Source organism: Mustela putorius, unplaced genomic scaffold (genome assembly GCF_011764305.1).
Source record: "Mustela putorius furo isolate JIRA1106 unplaced genomic scaffold, ASM1176430v1.1 tig00003834_pilon_pilon_pilon, whole genome shotgun sequence".
NCBI lineage: Eukaryota > Metazoa > Chordata > Mammalia > Carnivora > Mustelidae > Mustela > Mustela putorius.
In genome coordinates, this window is record NW_025421987.1 from 116,032,934 (window position 1) to 116,059,204 (window position 26,271).

Below are 26,271 nucleotides of genomic sequence, written 5' to 3' on the forward strand. Positions count from 1 at the left end.
TTCCTTTTGGCATCTGTTGTGCAGAGACCCAGCATTGTCACCTAGGTGTTACTACTGACCTCTGTGAAACAGAGGACCTGTAGTTTCTGCATTTTGTGGGGAGAAAACTGAAAGAGAGCATGGACCTATATGAGCTGCTTCACAACTAGTGTAAGGAAAAACATCAAGAGGCTCAGTCCCCTTGAAATCAGTACAAAGCACAATTAGTAAAACATAGTTTGCTTGCTTGCAAAAAGCTACTTGCAGAAAGTTAGCTGGTGATCAAAAACTTTCCTTTGATTGGGCAAGAGGATAGGGTTCTGTGGCTATTTAGCCAAAGAAAAGGATTTGAAAAATTTGAAAAATTCCAGTACATTGTGTGATAATAACAAAACCTAAGCCTTCCTCATCATTGTTATGGCTAGTAATTAATTAATTAATTAATTTATTTTTAAAGATTTTTATTTGTTTATTTGACAGACAGATCATAAGTAGGTAGAGAGGTAGGCAGGGGGTCGGTGAAGCAGGCTCCCCACTGAGCAGAGAGTCCGATGCGGGGCTTGATCCTAGGGCCCTGGGATCATGACCTGAACCGAAGGCAGAGGCTTTAACCCACTGAGCCACCCAGGTGCCCCTGGTTAGTATTTAGGTTGTACTCTACTGGCTCAGGTCAGAAAATTTCTCCACTTCATGCTTTGGAAGTTAGCCAAATTCTAATGGGTTGTTTACTTACTTAACAGAACCTCAGAAATTAACAAAGACTAGTTATCAATAAAATACGTCTTGCCATAGGTTTCTTCAAACGCTAAGGTCTGTGATACTATGAATTTATAATAAAATAGTGTATGCAGTATTGAAGAAAAAGATTACAACCTGCCCCTAGGCTATGAGATATTTGAGGGAGTATCTTTAGGTCCAACTTTTGAGAGCACTTAGGACTAGTAGGCATTTGTGAAATGTTTCCTAAATTGAACCGAAATCCAATTTTCAGTTATTTTTGTGCCAATGAATCCAGACACAAAATAACTTTATTGCACTAAGTTTCTCTGACATTGATGGCCAGTATTTGCCAAGAGAATTGGAAGGAAGTATTTATAGTTGAATTTCAGTGTATATAATTTGAAGTCTCTTCCATTCTCTTTACTTTGTCAGGACCTTAAACGAGACTTTTGAGTGCTGTGTAACTAAAATAGGCAAAAGCATTTATTGGTCTGGCTTGGCCTGCAGATGTTTGGGATTACACCTAATTGCTTTGCTGCTGCTATTTTCATCAGGCTGCTGAAAGGATTTTTGTAAATGCTGGAAGAAAGCCTAACTGAAAGGGGTTAAGCTTCTAAACTACTGTGATCTACAGTCAGTTAGAAGTGACAAATTGTAAGCAAAAGATAACCTCTTCTACTTACAGAAATGCCAGCCCAAATATCATCTGTAGAGAGACTTCAGCAACTATAATATATTCATGTTAGAGGGCAGAATTTAAAAATAGGCGCATTTGTGGATCTTTTAGGTCCCTGCCGCTTTATAGATTTTAACTATGCTGGTTAACAAGTCTTTTCAGCTGCGGTCTGATGGTTTGCATGGAGACTCTGTCTCTTATGGAGATTTATAGAAAGCCTGTACCACAGAGGCAAGGTAATACCCAGCCTCCCAACTTCATGTATCTTCCACACAATAGAAACCACAGCTTGGGAGGCATGGGAACTTGAATCTGTAACAGTTTCAAGCTGCAGGGAACTGAACACTCTACAAAAAGTGGCTTTAAATAAAGAAAAAATTAAATTACATACAAATTATTGAAATGTATTTTTTTTTTTGGAACAGTATCTCAGCTATATCAGGGATATGAGCACTTTTATTCACCTATAGCCCTTTCTTGTGGGCACAAAATGGCAGTTGTAGGCTCCAAGCAAGTAGAGCATCACCAAATCACATTCCAACCAGGAAGAGAGGAGGGCAGGTAGACAGGGGCTTTCCTTTTGTTAAGAAAAATCCTGCTTAGATTCCCCCACTAGTCTCTCTTTATGTCCAGTTAGCTACAATCAGCTAATCTCTGGGCCCAAGGGTAATTGGGAAAAGTAAGGAGATGTCAGAGAAGAATGAGTCATAACTGACTTGGATAAAACTGTTCAATTCCATGGGATAGGATGCAGTTTTCCTCTTGTAGAAATTTGAGAATTTGTTAGCAAGGAAAAGGATAGCCTTGCAATAATGTTTGCAAACTTCTAGTCAGTCCTAGGCCTGTCCTAATTTGAAAGACAGACATGTGAATTTCTCTGCTCGTCTCCACCTATCCCCATGTTGCTACTTGTTCAATATAAAGGACCAACAGAAGCAAAATTAAAACTAGAGAAAGTTACAAACAGTAAGGACACGTAAAATGCATCCGTAATATTAGCGCTTGAAGAATTGGTTCAAATTTGTATGGTACTATTACCTTGTTCATATTATTTTTTATACACTTACTCTTTGTCAACTTCGGCAACTTTCTCTTCTTTTACATTCTGATATTTTCATTTGTCATAAATATTTTCCTTTTTCTGTATTTTCACTTACAGCATTATAGTTTTTCATCTGTTGTTGGCTCCAAATATCCGTAACAATTTTCCTGTGATTGGAACTCAGCGTAGCACAGAGTGGCACTACCTAGCTAATTGTGAGTTAGAGCATAGTTCTACCCTGCCTGAAATGTCAGTTGTACCGCTAACAAAGTGGGTACCCTTGGTAAGTTACTTAACTGCGCTGCACTACAGTTTTTAGTATCTGAAGAGTAAAATTAATAGTAAGACTGTAAAGCTAATTATTGTTAATAAGTACATTTTAATAATGTAATTAAAGTTAAGATACTTCTTGTAAATTGCTTAATATGGATCTTACTGTGCAATCCAATATGGTAGTCACTAGACACACGTGACTACTTAAATTTAGGTTTAATTAAAATTTCAGTTCCTCAATCATTACTACATTTCAAGTGCTCAATAATCACATGTGATCAACGGTTACCAGATTCAACAGTGCAGGAAAAGGATATTTACATCATTATAGACTATTTTATTGGACAGCACTGGCTGGAATATAGTAAGAGCTCAATAAATAGTTGTGCATTTACTTTTTCTTTCCTCTGAATTGTCTTTATGGCCAAGCTCATAACAATTAAAATCATGCCATATCATTTATATTTAAGTAGAAGTAAACACCTATCAAAATGTTTTCACAAGTATTTAGACCCTCTGCAAAGTAAGTGTTTTTATACATTTAATTCCTGACCCGCTAATGTTACATTGTAACACTCAGCAAATGTAGTTATTGAGTGAATGAATGATTGACTGGGTAATACTACAACCCAATAAAGTATCTGAGCAGAGATCTGTTCCCTTTTCTAGATGGAAATGTTGTGTAATTCAGTGAGTTCCAATAAATTACAAACTAGCACCCAGTTGTCCAGGCCTAGTTTTTTTTTTTTACCATAGTGTCACTAGCAAATATTTCAAATTTGAGTTCTAGAGATACCAGTATTGTTTCTAAAGATCAATGTAGAAATTTCCATCTCTAATCTAATCTATGACAAATGTGCCTGAAATTAGTGCTTGAAGCAATATGTGTATATACAACCCCCAGACCCATATACACTTATATAAAATACATATTTACATATATATCATGTATATAATATATGCATATATGTAAGTGCTACATTTACATTTAATCCTGAGTCTAATGTAATACTCAGTGTATTCATGATATTAATACTGTGTTATGATCAGGAGACTCAGGATGCCAAATAGTGCCCCAGACTTATCCATGCCTGCCCTTGAAAACCCCAAGGGAAATTTGTAAACACACACACAAAAAAATCACAAATAGGAATTACAGGCAGGTTGTATTTTGACTGGGCTTGTGCTTATAACTGCAGTGCACAGCTTTCTGGAGAAGTGAGCTGGAAACAGTGATCTAACCCAGAGCTTGCAAGGGTATCTCTCTCCTCTTGTCTAAATTTTGCCATAAGCTGATTTTGCCATCAGCTTTCAGAGGCTGATGGATTACCAAGCCACAGTACACTGAAACACAGAAATATTTCAAGATATACAGCCTAGGCTGTCTTACCTGATCTTGCAGCATAAACAGAAGAGGTAAAACGTGAGCTTAAGAGTGATCCCTAACTTCTCAGAAAGCGCCCTAGAATTGCTTCCTGCTTTGACAACGAGGGGACCAGAGGAGAGAGAGAGATTATAGAGGAAAGGATAACATCCATGTCTATGTGTCTGACCTTGCAATGTTGTCTTTCTCAGATGTAACTCAATAAAATGAGCTGCTGCTTTATTTGGGAGAAACTGAGAGTGGGGCAGCATGGAAGAGTAGATCTTCTCTGCTGTGTATGGGACCACCGGGGAACCACCAGTTCCTTAATCTCTTAGTTAGATTTTATATTTAATTTTATTATAGGGTGTATCTAATTTTGCTTAAACAATGTTGATCTAGAAGCATCTTTTTGAAGTGTTTTTCACTGACCAGAGGAAAAAAGTTGTTTTTTTTTTTAATGTTGGTTTGATATGAACTCTGCTATAAATGGAATGTTTGTGTCTTCCCAAAAGTCATATGTTGAAATGGAATCTCCAGTGTGTTGGTATTTGGAGCTGAAGCATTTGGGAGGTGATTAGTTCATGAGGTCACAGAGCCCTCATGAATGATTAATTCCCTTATTAAACAAAAAACAAAACAAAATCCAGAGAGTTCCTTCATTCCTTCCACCTTGTGAGGACAGAGTGAGAAGAGGGTAGTTTGCAATCTGGAAGGGGGCTCCCACCACAGCTTGACCATGCTGACACCGTGATCTCAGATGGAAGCCTCAAGAACTGTGAGAAATAAATTGTTGTTGTTTATAAGCCATCCAGTCTATGGTACGTTGTTATAGCAGCCTGAACTGACTAAGACAGACTAAGTAGAAATTGACAGGAACTACTGAGGCAGATGCTGGAGTCCCATAAGTACTGGATTGGCTGAAGCTTTGTGACACAGAGGAGACTCAAAGAAAGAAGAATCATGACACATAGTTCAGTAAAATTGTGTGGGTTTGGGGTGATCTATGTATTTGTGTCAAGTGATTTCCCAAGGGAAATCACTGATTTTCTTTCTTTGGTTCCCAAACCATTTCTGGATGCAGCAAAACAAAGCAAACTTTTTCCTGAACGAGTCTTACAGACTAAATATAATCATTTTATTCTACAGTTGGAAGATGGTTTTTAATCTTATTTTCATAATAATAATCTTATTGCTGTATGGGCCAATTTAAACATAGGCCATGAGCTAAGTTTTCCATACTGTTGTATGTTAACATCTATGTCATTATATATATAAAACACACATCAGACAAAACAGTGAAGATCATTTTGTGGTTTTAGTCACTTTCCTTTCAAAGCTGAAAAAATGGTGAGACTAAACGTTGATAAAAAATGATGATTTTTTTTCATTTTTTTTCATCATCAAAAATGATGAAAATTTACCAAAATTTTCTAAAACAGAGAACCTGTTAGGAACCATGGTCACAAATAACTAGTGAAACCCAGTTCTCTATGGGTATAATTCTGTACACTAGCCTGGATTAGGAAATTTATTCAGGCTTTTGAAAAATTATAGAGTTTAACAATCATTTTCTATTCTATGTTATCATGGTTTAACTTTACACTTTTTATAGTAACAATACTGATATATCACTATTTTTATTAATTATTGGTATCTTTCAAATGATGGATACATCAGTTCTGTTTTTAAGTTACTGTATAAAACATAAAACAGTTCTGTGAAGTTAAGGGTTATGAAAGCCACAAAAGGCAAGGAGATATGTGTGTATATGTTTGTATTTGTGTAACAGTATAATAAACAGTTGGGGGGGATAGAAAGACATTGCTGTAGATTGGATATCTACTGTGTTCTAGGCACTGTTGGATACTTTATAGTCATTCTTTTATTCTCTGGATAATTTTCATTAATTATATTTGAAGTGTTTATCCATCCAAATGCATCAATATTATGTCACAAAAAAGCATTCTGATTTGGTCCATTTAGTGGTATTAAAAGCAATTCACATTTCATCTTTTGGCAATGACTTCCATTTTTGAAGTTCATATAAATGAGTATAAATGCTGCTTAACTATAAACAAATTTTTTAAGTCCCAGAGGGAGACTGAAATTAGCATATCTAGCAAACATCCTTCATTTAAAAAGAACTCTTTTTGTTTGTGGTTTCTCAATAAAAATGTGTCTGTGTGTATACTCATGGAAATGTATTATCACAGAATGTTAAAATTGGTACCTAGTATGATATTAAATGTAGTGTGTACAGAGGTGAACTAGCCTAGAAGAGTTGCCACAGCAAAATATTACAGCCTCGGGGACTTAAACAACAGAAATTTATTTTCTCACAGTTCTGAAGACTGAGAGTCTTAGAGCAAAGCACCAACTGACTCAGTTTCTGGTGAGGGCTCTCTTCCTTGTTTGCAAAGGCAGCTTTTTTGCTGTATCCTCATATGGTTTTGTCCCCTTGTGCATGTGGAGAGAAGGAGATTGCAGGAGTCTCTTCCTCTTCTTATAAGGACACCAACACTATCAGATTAGGGCCCCAGCCCTATGACCTCATTTTACCTTATTTACCACCTAAAAGCCCTATCTCAGAAGACAGTCGCATGTTGATGTTTTTAGAACTCTCAGCACAGAACACCTCTGCACTAAGAGACTTGATCAAACTCTAGCATGGCTGCTAGCAGCAAAAGCCATGCCCCTAAGATAACCCCAGAGCCCCCCTCTTTAAAAAGCCTCTCTGGGAAAACTCAGTGCCTGGAGAATCCATCATTTGTTCTAGCCAACACTGGAAGATAGGCCCCAACCTCCTTAGAGCATTTAGGAAAAAGGGCTTACAATTGTGAATGGGCATCTCTTACTGCACATGTCTTTCTCATGGACCTGAGAGCCACTCCTTTGAAATTAGTCATCAGGAAGGATAGGACCAATGTCTTCCAGTGTTTGTGGGAGGGCAGAATCCTGACTTCGATCACTGTCAGCTCACAAACAGCTGTCCTAATCACATTCACATTCCCACTAGCCAACTCTGTAATTTTTCACTTCTCCCACTCTAGTGAGCCTCCGCTCTTCCTCCTTCTCTCTCCTTTTTTTGAGGCACCAGATCACGTCTGCACACAGTGGAATGGAGCTCAGTTCTTTCTTTTACTGTCGGTACTTACTGAGTAAAACTTGTTTTCACTGCCTTAACTAATGTCCATCATTATTTATCTTTGACAGCTTCAACATATGACTTTGAGGGGCAGGGGACACCGTTCAGTCCATAGTGAGGGGGTAACATTAAAGCTACAGATAGGTGAGGGTGCCTGGATGGCTCAGTTGGTTAAGGATCGGGTCATGATCTCCGGGTCTTGAGATCAAGCCCTGGGGTGGGCTCCCTGCTCAGTGGGGAGCCTGCGTCTCCCTCTTCCTCTACCCCTCCCCCCTCATGCTCTGTTTGTCTCTTTCAAATAATAAAATCTTAAAAAAAAAAAAAGCTACAAATAAGTGAGACCAAGTATACCAAAAGTGATATAAGACACTTTCTCCTATAAGGAAGGAAAATTACGAATTGTTTCCTGCCGCCATGTCTTTGCTTAGAGTGAATAACTGCTAGTGTTTGCCATCATTCAGCTCAACATTCTACTTATCTTTTTGAGAGATGACTTCCTTTCATTTAGTGTAGGCCAAATAATCTAGGTAAGTAGGTGCTACAGAAACATCTAATTATTTAGCAACCAAAAGAGCAAAACCTTTTTCTAAACTACCCCAGGCTGCCTGATCATGGCTAGGCAGCTTAGACACTGAAGGAAAGCTAACTCCAAGAGTGTGATGAACCTGCAGGAAGTTGCGTAGGGAATATTCCTGGAAGGAAAGGGAAGCAAGCAGGTTTGGACAGAGGGAGAAGTTGGGCTACAACACAGTCTCAGTGGAGACCTCAGCAATGACCCTTCAGTGCTGTGCTGAGTTAGGAGGAGGAGAAGGCCCCATGCCAATCGTTTTTATACAGATCACTCCAATTAAGAAGAGTGTAGTTTTCTTTAGCTAAGATTCTCCATCAGGGATGTTGGCTAGGGCTTTCTACTGACAGCATTCTTAGTGGTTGGGACAGGAAGTCCCTTCTTACTGAAGGGGACTGTCCCTGGTGCATTACACACCCACTATGCTGCCAGGTAACAGGTCACATTCTGGGAGTTTAAATCTTGAGCTAATAACACAAGAGAAAACAGAATGGTTAGAGTTCATTTATCCTAGTGACAAAATGGCTAGATCAATCATAATGTTTGGCAAAAGAAGCTAGACACAAAAGAATACACATTTTAAAATTCCATTTTCTTGTGATTTAAAAGCCAACTGCCAGGGGCACCTGAGTGTCTCAGTCGGTTAAGTGTCTGCCTTCAGCTCAGGTCATAATCGCAGGGTCCTGGGTTCCACATGGGCTCCCTGCTCAGCAGAGAGTCTGCTTCTCCCTCTGCCCTTCTCCCCAGCTCATGCTCGCTCTCTCTCTCTCTCAAATAAATAAATAAAATCTTTAAAAAAAAAAAAGCCAACTGACAAAATTAATGTATGGGGGTTACAAGGCAAGACCGTATTTATAGTGACAGTTTTACTTTTTTTTAATTTGGTTGAATTTTCATCATTAAGTTGTTAATTTTTGTTATTCTTTATAATCATAAATAGCTTTAAGCACAAAGACATCTAATATGTGTGTGTATTTAAAGAACATAATAAATGTAAAATTATACTTATTATATAAATATATATGTATTTATAATATCCATTTATAAAGTTAGTAAAAATTAGGGTGCTGTAAGAATTTTTATATAGAAGAGTCCATCAGTTTTTCAAGCTTCTAAAATGATCTTTTATAGAAATTCAGTTAGGCAAGAACCAGTGTTCAGCAGACGGGTATAAGCAAGTAGGAAAATAGAAGCTAGATTACTTCAATTAAAAGACAAAATGTGGAATCAGCACTCAGGGACCTAAAACAAACACTGGCAAAGACAATACTAAATACTCAAAACTGGCAACTAAAGGCACAGAGCTACCACATGAAGTTTGGGGCTGATTTTTCCCAGAACAAGAAGAACTACCATATATTGAGTACTTTCATGGTCAGATGTCCTGTCCTATGCATTTGAAAACACATGTTGTAAATAGTATCTAAAATTTTCAGAACACAGAAGCTGGTACTTTGACCTGAAGTTTTACTGAAGGAGTCACTGAGGCTCAAAATGATTTCCATAAGATGCCCGAAGTCACAGAACCAAGTGTTTCCACCAGGATTCAATCCAAGTCTGTTCCCAACAAAGTGTCTGCTCTTTATATTATCTAATAATAAACTGAAACCGATTTAAGATTCATGCACACACGTGTTAACACATGCATTTTATGTATATGTGACAATAATAAACATTTTTAGCCACAACAGCTGTGACACAAGCCGTAAGGTATAAACAGCCTCAAATCAGAGATGGTCGAAGAGAAGCCGTTCAATGCTGAGGCATTCCGCTCTGGCGTCGCACATACGTCGGTTTTGTTTCTTCTCATTTCAGTCAGCAGAGGAATTTACTTGGAAGCAAAAATCTTAGCTATTATTACCCACCTGAAGTCATCGTTTCTGTTTATTACATCATAATCATCTCTACTTGCCACCAGTTGTACATTCCCGAAGAGGAAATTATGATTTCAAGTGAAGACAATGGAGCAGGAACAGATGTGCTACTAAAAGAGAGACATCCTATTATCCTGAAAATGTACTCCATAATGAAAAACAAGGGAAAAGAGATCAGAAGGTATTGTCATATTTCAAAATAGAGTCTGCACTAGCAGCAGGATTACACTTAAATAGAAAGATCTGCTGAAGTTTCCATGTACTTTATGCCTGACACTTCATGTACTAGAGAAACTGAAATAAAACGTGAAAAAATATCCCTCTGCAGCATTGTTGGTAAATCTTTTACTGTGGCCTTTGCAACATTTTTCTCTATTCTGAATTTCTTTAGTCACAGCAAGTTGACCTTACTTCCAAGTGCGACACTTTCATGTGGCTCCAACCCATTATTCCCAAAACTTCAGTTGGATTGCCCCATCTGCTTTAGAGGTCTTCATAAAATATATGTCTTCTTAATCCTAGGGAAGGAGACACTGACAGAATGGGAAACTGTGTAATGATTCACATTTTTAAAAAATGTGTGTTTGGCCACACCAGTTCATTCATAAAAGCAGAACTTGTTCACTTAATATGTGTCAGATATTGGATCGGCTAAAGGTACAGAGGAAGGGCTTGTTACATGAACTCAAAGCAGCCGTAGCAGGGTAGAAGACAGATAAGGTGCTGGATAACCTCAAAACTGTGATCAGTGTTCTGACACAGATAAATCACTATATCCAGTGAAAGTTCCTTGTAAATACAGAGACTCAGATCAGACCAATAAGGGAGACTAAAAGTGAGCGAAAATTGTTTTCAGAGGTACCGTGGTCAAACCAAGCACAGTACATTAGGGGCAGGGACGGGTATTAACATATATGTGTTGAGAGGAGTGTTGGCTACGGAGGAGTCAGGATGGGCTAGGCAGGACCGAATGAGCTTTTTAGTCAGTATTAAAATGTGCAGAACTTCAATGTGCAGAACTTCGGCTTCTCTCTGGAGTCACTCTGAGAAAATTCCTAACTAAACCTCTGCTGATGTTTACAAAGCCCAGGGGGAGATTAGTGAAAACCAATCTGTTTTCTTCTCCAGGAGCTGCCCTTTTATCTCCCTTTGAATTTCCTATGCTTGGAACACCTGGTGCTACTTCTGACAATAGAAATACTTTTTTCCCCCCTGTGATTTCGTTTCCATTTCTTTCTGTTCCTCTACTCCTTTCCTGTGGGCCTAGTGGATTAATTTTTATTAACTTTGATAAAGTCAGTTGATTAATAACATCATCATACCTCTAGAAATTGCTGAGCCGATATACCTATCTATGTATTCTGCCCACATTCGGGAAGAATTATGTGAGGCAAGTATGTCAAAAGGAAGGAATCTCAAGGGCCATCTTAGAATTCTACCTCCTAGACCATCCCACAGCACCTACCACAGCTTTTTACACTGTAGATACTCAATATCTATTTGTCCATTGATTGAAGATATGTTATTACGTACCTGTAACAGAATTATAGAAATAATATATAAAAATGGCATGACGATGTCTCTCCTCCCTGGGCAAAAGCTTACTTGGTCCTTTAGCTCTCTTTGTGTCTCCCTCCCTCCAACCTTTATAAATGATAATGGCCAGAACTATATAGGCTCTTTGGCATTGTCTCCAGCTTCGGTCAAATGTGCGATTTTCAGTGGTCTGAACAGTCTTGGGTCCTGGAGGTAATGCGGAACAACCTTGCTTCGGTGTGTGATTTCTTTTATATTGATTTCTTTCAGAACATGCAGCTGACCTGTTAGGAACTTAGAACATGACTGCTCCAAGAAAATCACTCTAAAATATTTCAATTTCTTCAAATAATTCTCCTGCAGAAGAAATTAAGGACTATAATGATTTGTAGTTGCAAACTTACTTGAGTCTGGGCACGGATGGACTAGTATTTTCCTCTTTTTTTTTTTTTTTTAAAGATCTTATTTATTTAATGGAGAGAGAGAGAGAGAGAGAGAGAGGAAGTAAACAAGCAGGCAGAGAGGCAAGGAGAGGGAGAAGCAGGCTCCCCCCTGAGCAGAGAGCAAGAGGCTGGGCTCCATCCCAGAGTCCTGGGATGGAGGACCTGAGCCAAAGGCAGATGCTTAACCAACTGAGCCACCCAGGTACCCCTCCCCCGACTTTTATTTTTTTTTCCAAAAGAAACAAACAAGGTGACCTGGGTGGCTCAATAGGTTAAAGCCTCGGCCTTCGGCTCAGGTCATGATCCTAGGGTGCTGGGATCGAGCCTGACATCGGGCTCTCTGCTCAGTGGGGAGCCTGTTTCCTCCTCTCTCTCTCTCTGCCTGCCTCTCTGCCTATTGTGATCTCCGTCTGTCAAATAAATAAAAATAAAATCTTCAAAAGAAACAAACACATGAGAAAAGCAAGCATATGTGAATTCTAAACAAAGTGTGTGCTGACTCGTCATGTTCAGCTTCCTCATTGGAAACATGCAACATATAAACCTGCAAAGCTTGTCTTTCTTACTTACAACCATGAAATAAAAAGCATAAACTGTTTATTATCTGTACTGCTTTATAGAAGAAAAATATATTGATACTTCATAGTATCAGAGAATTTCAGAGACCAGTAGGGATTTTTTCCTAATGGTCTCTCATAATAAGCATATATAATTAAAACGCAAGTAAATTTACAGAGTTTATATTTTTAATAAAATGTAATCATGCAAAGGGAAATTGGAAAAGATTACAAAGCTTTTTGTACATCTGTCATGTATATCTGTAGAAATGTGAATATAAATGAAAAACCTAGTTACATTAAGACCAGTTTCCTCAAATTTGGAATCCAAAGCGGTTTCATACATCCATCTGGTTCAGAGAGGGACGTTCACATAAAGGGACAGAGACGAGGTGTAAGAGCATAGTTCTAGTTACCTATTTGAATATTTCAAAATGAAATAAATGGTGTTGATGGTTAATATCCATTTATATATTTCTTAAAATTGATAATGTCTAAATTGCTTGGAATAAAAAAAGTTTGCCAGCTTATTTTTAATTATGAATTAAATATTAGAAAAAATTCTAAAACTGAAAATACTGAAGAAATCCTCCAGATTTCCACCCCATAAAGAATCATGAATGAAGAGGTGCTTGGAATTATAAACAAGTAAACCAAAATTATATAATTGTTTCTGTTGATGGAATTAGCACAGAATGGGGGGAAGAAATATGTTATATATTTTGAATTTGGATCCTTTGAGCCCTATAATACAGGATTCAAGACATTTTTACTTAAAAGAATTGATGCAAAATGGGCTAAAAGATTTTTTCAGGGTTTCACTGGGGCAAACAACTCAACACCAGGATTCTTTCATGAGACAAATAGGGTTGTATTAAGTAGGGGTGGCATTCTGTTGGCAAAGATCGGAAATAAAGGAATTATGCACAGAGTGATAATACATTGAAAAATGCTATCTAGTAGAGATAAAAACAAACCAGAAGCCCTTGCTTCCCTTGCCTTTTGCGTTGTTCCTAGGAAGATGTTGCTGCGGCAGAGGTCGAAGAGGTTGCTGCCTGTGTTCTCCTCAAGGATTTTGATGGATTCCTTTCGCACATTGAGGTCCTTCATCCATTTTGAGTCTATTTTCGTGTGTGGTGTAAGGGAATGGTCCAATTTCATTTTTCTGCATGTGGCTGTCCAATTTTCCCAGCACCATTTATTGAAGAGGCTGTCTTTTTTCCATTGGACATTCTTTCCTGCTTTGTCGAAGATTAGTTGACCATAGAGTTGAGGGTCTATTTCTGGGCTCTCTATTCTGTTCCATTGATCTATGTGTCTGTTTTTGTGCCAGTACCATGCTGTCTTGATGATGACAGCTTTGTAATAGAGCTTGAAGTCCGGAATTGTGATGCCACCAACGTTGGCTTTCTTTTTCAATATCCCTTTGGCTATTCGAGGTCTTTTCTGGTTCCATATAAATTTCAAAAGCTTTTGCACAGCAAAGGAAACAGTTAACAAAATCAAAAGACAACTGACAGAATGGGAGAAGATATTTGCAAATGACATATCAGATAAAGGACTAGTGTCCAGAATCTATAAAGAACTTAGCAAACTCAACACCCAAAGAACAAATAATCCAATCAAGAAATGGGCAGAGGACATGAACAGACATTTCTGCAAAGAAGACATCCAGATGGCCAACAGACACATGAAAAAGTGCTCCATATCACTCGGCATCAGGGAAATACAAATCAAAACCACAATGAGATATCACCTCACACCAGTCAGAGTGGCTAAAATCAACAAGTCAGGAAATGACAGATGCTGGCGAGGATGCGGAGAAAGGGGAACCCTCCTACACTGTTGGTGGGAATGCAAGCTGGTGCAGCCACTCTGGAAAACAGCATGGAGGTTCCTCAAAATGTTGAAAATAGAACTGCCCTATGACCCAGCAATTGCACTATTGGGTATTTACCCTAAAGATACAAACGTAGTGATCCAAAGGGGCACGTGCACCCAAATGTTTATAGCAGCAATGTCCACAATAGCCAAACTATGGAAAGAACCTAGATGTCCATCAACAGATGAATGGATCAAGAAGATGTGGTATATATACACAATGGAATACTATGCAGCCATCAAAAGAAATCAAATCTTGCCATTTGCGACAACATGGATGGAACTAGAGCGTGTCATGCTTAGCGAAATAAGTCAAGCAGAGAAAGACAATTATCATATGATCTCCCTGATATGAGGAAGTGGTGATGCAACATGGGGGCTTAAGTGGGTAGGAGAAGAATAAATGAAACAAGATGGGATTGGGAGGGAGACAAACCATAAGTGACTCTTAATCTCACAAAACTAACTGAGGGTTGCTGGGGGGAGGGGGTTTGGGAGAAGGGGGTGGGATTATGGACATTGGGGAGGGTATGTGCTTTGGTGAGTGCTGTGAAGTGTGTAAACCTGGTGATTCACAGACCTGTACCCCTGGGGATAAAAATATATGTTTATAAAAAATAAAAAATTAAAAGAAAAAAAAGAAAGAAAGAAAAAAAAAACCAAACCAGAAGCATGACCAAGGACAGGTAAATTGATATTCAAGTCAGAGAAGGTATGTTGTTAAGACAGTGGGAAATTAGCTGGAGTCGAGTGTTCAAGTCTCAGAGAAGCAGTGCTGTAAAAATTATCACAAATACCACTACTTTTCCTTTTGGTTGTCTAGTTTGACCTTCCCTTTGATTCCCTTTCTTCCTACAAAACTCCGACTTTGTTTTTCATTGATTTCTGCGAAGGAGTATTAGACACTAAGTACACCCCAAGTATTTTGCAAATGAAAGTACTGATACTTAAACCCAGTGTGTATAATAACTGCTGCTTGCTAATACTGTTTTCTTCCAGTTAACTAGAACCCTGGGATACTGTTATGATTCATCTATATTCACACACATGCACACACACATAACATACACACACACAAACACAGAAACACACACATAATCCCTGTGAGGATAGACATCAAAAACCATTTCTTGTGCCTAACACCAACAAGTGAGAAGAAACAGAGAAGGCAATATTCAGTGATGTGCTTGGGCTTTTTCTGGCAACATACATCATGGGAGGAGGTCAGGAAAGGCTGATACATAAAGAAATATTTATATTGCTGGATTTGCCTAGTATAAAATGATTTAACTCTGAAAGCTATAATATGATGAACTATGAAGCTGCATGTGGAAAGCATACACAAAGAAAAAGCTTGGGAGGAAGGAATTTCCTTCTCAGCAATGAAGCAAGGAATTATAGGCTGGTGTTAAGAGAAAATTTACTCTGAAAATAAGAGAAATTGATCTGACCACAGTGATAACTTGTCAAGGGAAGAAACTGCAAATTACTTCAATGTATTCATCCCTAGTGGATTTTTAAACCAGAGTAGATAAGATACAGCGAAGTATATTAATAGGGACAACAATAAGCTGGCAGAAAGATAGAGTGAGAAAACTCTTAGGTCATTTTCATTATTATTCATCAGTTTTTAAAAATGAATTTGATATCTTAAAGGGTCTTGGAGTTTATGAACACATTTTTTCAGAGTGTTATAAGCCAAAAAATAATAAAATAAACAAAGATCTTAAAAAAAAAAAGGATCTTATGTCTTGAAAGCAATTTCAACCATTTTCTCAGCAAGTTGAACATTGAGAAATGTCTTATGGTGCAAATTAATAGAGTATCCTAAGATTTATGTGGTAGTGAGAAATTACTGATTCCAAAAACATAGGTCTTAGACTTAATGCTTAAAGCTCTTGAAGACCTAATTTCCAAATTACATTCTGAGAGCATTTTAGCCTCCCAACCCTTAATGTAGTCTGCATATTCACCAAACGACAGCGCCACCCCTATTCTCTCCTTGCTTATATATCACATGTTTTCCGGCTCTCTGTCTTTCTTGGCTCATGTAATTTTCAGCTTGCTTGTACACGTCCAGCCACATCCCACTCACATACCAAGCATTCTCCAACACCCTATTGATTACCTTCCTAGGTAAATTCCCAAGGACCTGAGTTCAAATCTCTTTTCTAATGTGTTCACTTTTGTGTTTTAATTATTTGCACACTTAACTTACTTCCACCGTTAACAGTGGTTCCCCAGGCCTAAACCTTTAGCCCCTGGGGAAGAAGGAATTATTGAAGGAGGCTCATAAATTTATACATGCCTGTATATTTTTTCAATCAATTGGGTAGTGAAACTATAGCCAGTATTATATGAAGAAATGTAAAATATTGAGTCTAACAGGAGACAGAAAATACAGTTTGTGGACCAAATTCAGTCTACTGCCTGTATTTGTAAATACAATTCTATTTAGACTATTCTGTTAGACTACAGTTCTGTTACAATACAGCCATACCTGTCCATTTATTTTCTTGTGATAACGTCAGAATTCAGTGGTTGCAATAGAAAACATATGGCTTTCAAAAGTGAACATATTTACTATCTGGTCATTTACAGAATAATGTTGCCTCTCTCTGGTCCAAAATATAATCATCTTGAGGACAACGGTAGTATCATAGATATATTTGCATCACCCCCTGTAGACATTTAGAGAAAGTCCCCAAACTCTGGAGATCGAAATCAGAAATTATTACATTTTCCCAGAAACATTATCTTCTTCCATTTTTATTACCACTCTTGCTTACCATTCTCAACAAATACTCGAGTTTACAAATACTGGTTTTGCTGACTCTTCTCCCCTCAATGTTCATATCTATTAATTATTTTTTGTGTTTATTTGATCAAGTCATCTGGGTATCCTCTCCTCAATCTCGGTCCCCCTCTTTCTTCCGGATGTGACATTTAATTGAATGTGCATCCTTTCCATACATGATTTCATATATAAGCATATATTTTTGCATATATGTGTATCCATAATATAGATTGCTATTTTTAAAGTTTTAAGAATTTACATATATGGTATCATGTGCACCTACATTTCATAGAGCAAACCTTTTTTTTCCTCTCCACTCAACTCAAATATTTTTCTGACTCTGACCCTCTTCTTCTGTCTCTTTCTTATAAAGACCTCTGTGATTATGTTGGGCCCACCCAGATAATCCAGGATTACCTCCCACCTCAGATCTTTAACATAATTGCATTGCAAAGTCCGTTTTTATCACATAAAGTAACATGTTCCAGAGATGATGATGTGGATATATTTACAGGGACATTATTCAGCCTACCACAAGTATAAAAGTCATCAGTTATAGATACTATCAATTCCCTCTTCAGTGGAGGTGTAGCAATCTAAATATTGCCTCCAATGGCTAATGGTGCTTCCATATCTTTCTTTATTTTTTAAAAGATTTATTTATTAATTTGACAGAGAGTGAAAGCACAAGCCGGGGATAGCTGGAGAGAGAGAGGGAGAAGCCGGCACCCGGCTAAGCAGGGAGCCTGATGCGGACCTTGATCCCAGGGCCTGGGTATCAGGAGCTGAGCCGAAGGCAGATGCTTAACCCACTGAGCCACCAAGACGCCCCATCATATCTTTATGGATGCCTGGAGCTGACTCTCAGCCTCTATGGAAGTTACCAAATCTAAACTTACTGGTATTGCTTATAATTTTAAATTGTTATAATTTCAAATCTATAGAAAAGTCACATGAATACTGAAGGAACATGTATATCACTTAATTACATTCAACTATTCTATATATTTGCCCCATTTGAGACTAAGCTGGTCATGTATAACCCTTTATCACTAAGCATTTCAACATGAATTTCCTAAGAATAAGGACCTTCTTTAAGTTAGCCACAGTACCATCATGTAAATCAGGAAATTTAAAATTTAGTATTTTCACATAGTTCCCAGTCACTATTTAATTTCCATCAATTGCCCCAATAATATCCTTTATGACTATTTTCCCTTGGTTCAGGATCCACTTTGAGATCACAAATTATATTTATTTGGCATCTTTTATTAGATCATTTTATCTGGAAAATTCCCCGCAGTCTGATATTTTGACATAGTACAGGCCAACTATTGTATGGAAGGTGCTTCACAATTTTATTCAGGTTATGTATGTTTTTGGTAGGAATACCCCAGAAATATATCTTTGCCAGCACATCTTATTAGGAGCAACATAGATGGGGTAGATGTTGATTTATCCCAAACTAGTGATATCTGTGGCTAGTTGTTTCAATTATTTCTTCCGGATTTCTCCACTGAGATGCTATTATTTTTTCCCTTTGTAGTTAATAAGAATCTGTGGGCATTATGGAGGACACGTATTACATGGAGCACTGGGTGTGGTGCATAAACAATGAATTCTGGAATGCTAAAAATAAAAAATAAAATAAAGGCTACCTGAGAAATTTAAAAAAATAATCTGTGGGGTAATAGTTTGATATTAAACATATCTTATTCCTTCTCAAACTTGTACTCACTAATTTTAGCATCTGTGGATGACTAATTCTATCATCTGTTCTACACAGACTAGTTGATGTTTTGTTTTTAAGAAAGAGCTTTCCTTTCTCCTTCCATTTATCTACTTGTATCTTTTTGAATTTATGTATTTTTTATTTTATTCAATGAATTATAGTCCATTAATATAACTTATTTTTATGTTCCACTGTCCCAGATTTGACCACTTGGAGTCCCCTTTAAAGTGGCTCAAGAGAATTTTTAACATATTTCCATAATTCATTGAATGGTTTCTTATTTTAAGGCACAAAAATCTGTTCCAGACTCCTCTTGTGCCTGTATTTGTTTATTTTCTGTCTACCTTATCTTATAATTATGATTAAATAACATTGGTGAGTTGCTTGGTGTTTAATCTAGGGAAAAGGAATATGAATACTGAAATATGATTATGTAATGAAATTTGTTTAAGACGGAGAGAGAGATGAGGGGTGCCTGGATGTTTCAGTCGGTTAAGTGTCTGATTCTTGATTTCGGCATAGGTCATGATATCAGGGTCATGAGATCAAACCCCATGTCTGGATCTGTGCTCAGCACAGAGTCTGCTTAGGATTCTGCTCTGCCTCTCCCTCGGACCCTCCCCCTGCTTGCTCTCTCTCTCTCTCAAATAAATAAATAGATACATAAAATCTTTAAAAAAATTGGAGAGAGATGAGAATGACAGTGATGGTGAGAAAGAAATACTCCCCAGAAAACACAGTATCAAGTCAGTGTTACCTTACTTCTTTTACTTCTATTCTCAGTGATGTCGCTTCAGCTCTCCAGTAATACTAAAAATAAGAAGGGCTTGGCAAAGCAGTAATTGATTAAAAACACATGACAAGGGACGCCTGGGTGGCTCAGTGGGTTAAGCCTCTGCCTTCAGCTCAGGTCATGATCCCAGCGTCCTGGGATCGAGTCCCACATTGGGCTCCTTGCTTGGCAGGGACCCTGCTTCTCCCTCTGCCTCTGTCTGCCATTCTGTCCACCTGTGCTCGCTCTCTCTCCCTCTCTCTCTGACAAATAAATAAATAAAATATTTAAAAACAAAAACAAAAACAAAAACACATGACAATAGTTTATCAGAAGGTCTTTCAGTGCCTTTTCCTGAAAAAAATGTTAAAATTTTGTGTTCTTAAACCAAAGTACTAAGATACTTTCTGTGGGGTAGTATGTATCTTTCCATATGTTTGTAAAATATTGGATATCATTTTAATTAAATAATTTTGTATTAAATCTCTTTAATACATATTTGGCCTTTATATGTTCACATCTGTGTGTGTTTTCCTTATAGCTTTCTGTGCCCTCTTAAACTATGATGTCATTATATTCCAGTTGATTATGTATCACTTCATTAAATTACAAATCTAAAAATTAAAATTCATTTAGCTTATAATTTATAATTTATAAAATTAATTTACAAAATTTATTAATTTACAAAATACACATGCATTCGTTTACACATTGTTTGTTGTTATGTTACAGTCACTATTCTGGGCACTAAGTGACAGAGAAGTAGGGAAAAAAGTCCTGAACAGCAATATTAGGTTCTTATTGCTGGTGTAACAAATTGTCACAAAGTTAGTGGCTTATAGCAACATGAAATTATGATACAACCCTGGAATTCACTGGGTCTCACTGGGCTAAAATCAAGTGTCAGCAGGTCTTTGTAACTGCTGGAGTTTCTAGGGGAGAGTCTACTTTCTTATCATGTCCAGTTTCTAGAAGTCACCCACTTTCCTTGGTTTGTGGATTCATATTTTGATTTAGAAAGCCAGGAATGCTGGGCTGAATCTTTACCCTGCTACCACTCCGGTCTTCTTTCTGAACACCTGGTTAATCCCAATAATTTTCCTATCTTAATATCAGCTGATTAGCAAACTTCATTCAATCTGCTACCTTAAAACCCTTACCCATATCATGTAACATACTCAGTTTCTAGAGATAAGAACGTGGACATCCTTGAGGGAACATTATTCTCTCTACCACAGTAGCCAGGACTGGTAAGATCTCTGCCCTGATAGAAATCCTATTTTAATGAAGGGAGAAGTAAACAAATATAGAAACATGTCATAAATTTTAAAGACTAGATAAATACTCTAAGAGAGCAGGTTTAGTGGAAAGAGATTGATAGGGACTGAGTGTTACAAAAAGTAGACTATCTTATCTCCATTTTATAAGCAATAAATTGGGGCGCCTGGGTGGCTCAGTGGGTTAAAGCCTCTGCTTTTAGCTCAGGTCATGATCCCAGGGTCCTGGGATCGAGCCCTGCATCAGGCTCTCTGCTCAGCTTCCTCTCTCTCTGCCTGCCTCTCTGCCTACCTGTGATCTCTGTCAAATAAATTAAAAAAAAAATTATAAGCAAAAAATTAAGACCAAAAAGTGAGGCGATTCTCCTGTCGTTAAGGTGGCATTCACATCTCTGTGTCCAAATCTCATGTTCTTTTCGTGATTGAGCTCTGCTTCCCCATTTACCCAAATGTCAGATTGAGATGGGAACGAATCTCCCCAAGTTACTCACAATTCCACCTACAGTGCCTGGCATAGTGTCTGTGACATAACGCAACCTCAGTAATTATATATTATCGGTGTTGATACTCTTTTTAGGCATTCTCATCTCCTGTTTTTCATTGCTTCCCTGAGCCAGTTAAGAGAATTATCTTGTAGGGACGTACTCAGAAGTTTCCTTTGAAAAAATTCTTCAAGAGACAGAGCAATACGAAGATCCTTAGCCTGATTATTCCCCACATTTATCTACAGATTTGTCAGTGCTCTCAGCACTGGGTCAGAGTCATGGGTGAAATACCGGCAAGCAAAGAATTGGCCTCTGAGAAAACAAACAAGGCAGAATTACACAAAAGTTGTGACCAAATGGCCCATATAATCAGGAGGTCATTTTTAATAACATGGCATTTCTTTGAAGGAGAGAATAGTTCTCTAGAACCAGATTGCCTAATTGTTTGAGGAAGAAATAGTTTTCTTCACTTTCTTGATACTGTTTTTGAGTCACCCACTGCTTTAGAGTAAAATCCAGTGACTCCTTGCTACCTAAAACAATCCAAAATTCCTGTCATCACATCAAAGACACTTGGCAGTCTGGATCCAATCTCTCATTCCAGTTTCACTTTCTACTGTCCTGTATTCTATTGTAGACTACATCACTGTGCATCACAAATGTTTCCAATTTTCAGGAAATTCCCTGCATTCCATACTTTCCTAAGAGTGAGTTCCATAAAAACGGGACGGTGACATGTATTTTTGTAGTGTTGGTGCTTACCATAGAGTTAGGCACGTAATAAGAATCAACAGATGAACTATATAACTAATGAGCCGAGTAAATAAATGAATTAATATCATTTGACTGTTCAATAATTCTGTACTTGTTTTTTAGATCTATAATTGCATTTATATCTATTAAAATATGGAACATTTCCTTTGTTTTTAGTGCTGAATTAGTTCAGACATTTCCTATATTTTAGATTCAAGGCATTAGCTTGACTGTGTCTCATGGTGGATGATTCTAAGGAAACTCTGGGACTGTATGTGCCCATCTCCTGATCAGCCATTTGCTTTGGTACATTAGGACTTTAATAGAAACTGCTTAATGTGCAGGTAAAGTCAGCAAGAAATGAAATATAGGTCATTACTCAGTGGTATCCATCGAGAGAGCAGCAAAATGTAAATCACTGAGAAATGGGGGTGGTTCATGCCATTTTGCACTTCGGAGTAAGTCTGAGGACTTCCTGTGGCTGAGAAGTCCCACGGTCCACTTTAGAAAGCTAAGGAGCAAATCTGTTCCCTGTCAGGGTCAACTTAACACCAGCCACTCTGCGCTCTAGAATAGGGAAGTGAAGATTGTATTTTTTCCCTATGCTGGGCAATTGTCTAGCCCCACCCTTCATGTACATACTGTATAGCACGTGACCTTAGGTTGTCACTCGGCTTCTCCAAACCTCAGCTTCTTGATTTATAAAATGAAAATGATACCTGTTCTCCCTATTTGGCACGATTCTTTTTAGGCATTAAATAAAATGTGCAAAAGGGCTTGGGTAGCAGACCTTATCATCGCCCCACCCATAACTCCAGCATCTTTTAATGTCTCTGGCCAATCCCCAAATTCCAGTACTTGGAACTCTGCAGATACTGGCCCCCCCCCCCCAAAACCATGGAAAACCTCACTGTCTATGCGCTTGTGAGTGTGCACGCACACACAAACAGGTAGTGTACTGAGGAGGGAACTCCTCCAAGAGCAGCTCTCAACTACCACTTCTCCAGAATTAGTATATAAACATTCTGGTTGCCTCACACTTTGGGTTGCCTAATTATGACGTGTGTTTTGTGTCAATTTCGAGAGTCCAAGCAGAATTTAGCCGCATTTGTATACTGTGTCAGCCAACTGAAGACACACGTTCCACTGGCTGCTTTCCATTCTCTTTCTCATGTCTCTTCCTGTGTTATCAGAACTTCTCAAACAGACTACTTAGAAATGCACCCCGGTCTCAGGATCTCTACTAGGGAGAAACCAAATAACAGCCTACACATTGTAAAGGGCCACCTGAGGGTAGACTGATGATGTTGTTATTTTGATAAATTAGAAGCATAAAGCTAAAAGAACTTTTGGTGTTTTGGGCTTCCCCGGGCATATAAGGAATGGAGATGTGAAGGTCTCTGGGTGATAGCCTGAGGCAGGATTAGAAGTAGAGCAAGGCAGTGCCTAGCTGAGCCCAAGGATTAGCCTAAAGGCAGATCATCAGATTTCAGCTCAAAAAAACTATTTATAGGTTCATAAATATAATTCAAGCAAAAGAAGGTGGGGTAGCAAATTGCACCTCAGACACATTCCAATGTGTGGGAGCATCCATAGCATACTTTAGCCCTAAAACGAATCCGACCAGCTCACATCAACTTACCTTTATAACCTGTTTTTCTGACACTTGTGACAGATTGATTTTTCAAAATATCCCAGGAAAAAAAGAAAGAAAATAAATAGTGATAGTACTGGATTATTACCTGTAGAGTAAAATAAGAACCCATGAGTTCATGTTGATTAAAAAATTGAAAGAATGGGGGCGCCTGGGTTGGCTCAGTGTAACCCACATTCTACATTAGATCCTGGGTCAGTATAAGAACATTGGCTGGTCAATTGGCAAAATTGGTCTGTAGAGTTAAATATTAATTGTATTAAGGTTAATTTCCTGAATTCGATTAGTGAATTCTAGCTATATTTCGAAGAATCTGGGTAACGGGTAAGGGGTTCTTTGTACTATTTGTATAATTCTCTTAAGCTCTAAAATTATTTCAAAATTACAACTGAAAAAATAAAACCTTCTAAGATATTATAGACATAGTCACTCTAGGGGATCATATAATAATCAGAAACATGTCAACCCTAAATCTCAAAACTAAGGACCAAAGTTTAGAAGTCATGTGTTATTTAAATTAATCTTTGATTTTAAATCAGAAGCTGTTTCATGAAAATATTGTTGTTATATTGCTATTTGTTTTTTAAAAAATGCTCATTTTATAGGAACTCATGTTTGATAAGGACTCATAAAACCAATGTTTGTATCTCTGCCACTTGGGTATAATATCATGGAATGTCTCTGTGTCCATTTCTTTCTCTGAAAAAAAATGGAGATAACCATCATCTGTCCTTTGAGATCTTGCAAGTAAACGTAACAAAGAAAATCAAAGCAATTATAATGAAAACACTCTAAAACAGTCCTTGCTATTCTCTGTATACTCAGGTTCAATATCCCACTCTGAATTGAATGCGTAAAACAATACATTTTTCTCTAAATGTGAATTATTTTGAAACATGATTACATTTTTCAACAGATTTCTTTTTATTGAAACTGGATTTTTTTTAACCCCAACCTTTTCAGTTCTCAAGAGGCTGCCTTTTAATTATATCATCCCTTAATCTGGAGTCTTTCTTATTATTCGTTTAAATGTTATTGTTTGGACTTGAATTGATCTCTTCTGTTCGATTTTAGGGTTAGCAGTTGCTGCAACACAGAGTGAGTTTTTACTCCTGTTGCCTTGAGGACATTCATTGGAAACATCATGTTGCATTTGATGGAGATTCTCCTGATGAAAAGGTTCACAAAAAAGAACAAATTAATTTTTGGTAACAATCAGTGGCACCATCCAATGCATTTTCCTATATTTTTTGCTTTTTATTCTCTTTCTCATTGTGCCTGAGCTTCCTGATACTCTTCATGGAGAAAATACACTGTAATTTATTTTAAAAGAACTCCTCTGGCTCCCTACTGGTCCTAATTAAAACAGGGGCCATAGTTTATCTGGAATCCTAATCTAGCTATGAGTGTTCAACAAGAGCCTCAGAACCATAGCTCAAACCACAGAAAAAATCAATCAAGAGGACTTTATCTGTTCTAATGATCAAGAGAAATGGGACCTCCTGGCTATGAGGAGACAAATTGCTATCCCAGTCAACCTCCTTTTCTGGTTTCTTAAACGATATATTTATGTATATGTAAATATATAATTTAAATATATCCACACGCGTATGCGCATGTGCGCGCAAACACACACTAATTTGAGGTTTGTTTTCCTTGTTTCTGTTGTGTATTCCCACACAAAAGGTATATTATAAATCCCCTTGGAATGGCTAAAATATTTTGAGTTTATTGTACAACAACTTTCTCACTGCTGTTAATCTTATTTAGCACCTAGGGGACCTCGTCTATAGTACATGGGGATTGTAGATATAAATGCAGTGTTATTATGACATTGTTCTGTATTGAATACATCAGGAGCAGCCGGGCTGACCTGAAATGGCCAATTTGCCCTGCTCACTTTGTCAGGGTGGTTTTCTATGTTGAAAATTATCTGTTCAACTGAGAAAGAGTGTTTTCTCTCCCAAATACATGCTTAGTATCCCTTTGCATTATTAGCTGTGTGCTAAGTATTGGTCTCCCTAAGTTTTAGCTGTAAAAATATCAAATGACCCATGTTTCTGAAGAGTTCTGAATATAAGTCAGCAACTGAGAATTAAGAATATGAAGTCTAATCTCTTACTATAACAAAGGGAGCAAGTTAGCATCTCCAGTGTACTTAAGCAATTCTTAAATTATAATATTAAAAGAAATACTCACTATTTCATATATACTGACCAGTGCCTACATAACAGAATGCATCTGACCAAATGACATAGTAGGAGCAGCACTTGTTGCCTGGAAATTCAGCTTGTAATTAAGGAGTTGCCCTTATTTATTTTTCCTCTAAGAAGCTAATATCATCTTCAAAATACAGTAAAGACCATTCTACAAGCAGCATTGCCAGAGAACATTCACGTATCTGGATGGACACTGTAATGGAAATGTTTTAGATGAGATAAGGGAAATGGTGAAGAGGAATCACGAGGAGGAGGAAGATGAACACAGAGATTCCAAGTAAGCTATCAGTGGGTTTTCATGTTTACCGCAGTCAGAGTTGTCTGACTTTCTTTCATTTCTTCAACAGGGAAATAGAATATCTTTTCTTTTACTTATAAATATTCTGAGAGTGTAGGTTTTCTGTGTAATGGCTTCCATTAAGATTCTTTCAATATTTCTTTCTGCTTGATTTTCATATAAGTGTGCTAACATTACTACAGAAAGCGTCACTAAATTATTGTTATAGCTAAATGTTACAGGTA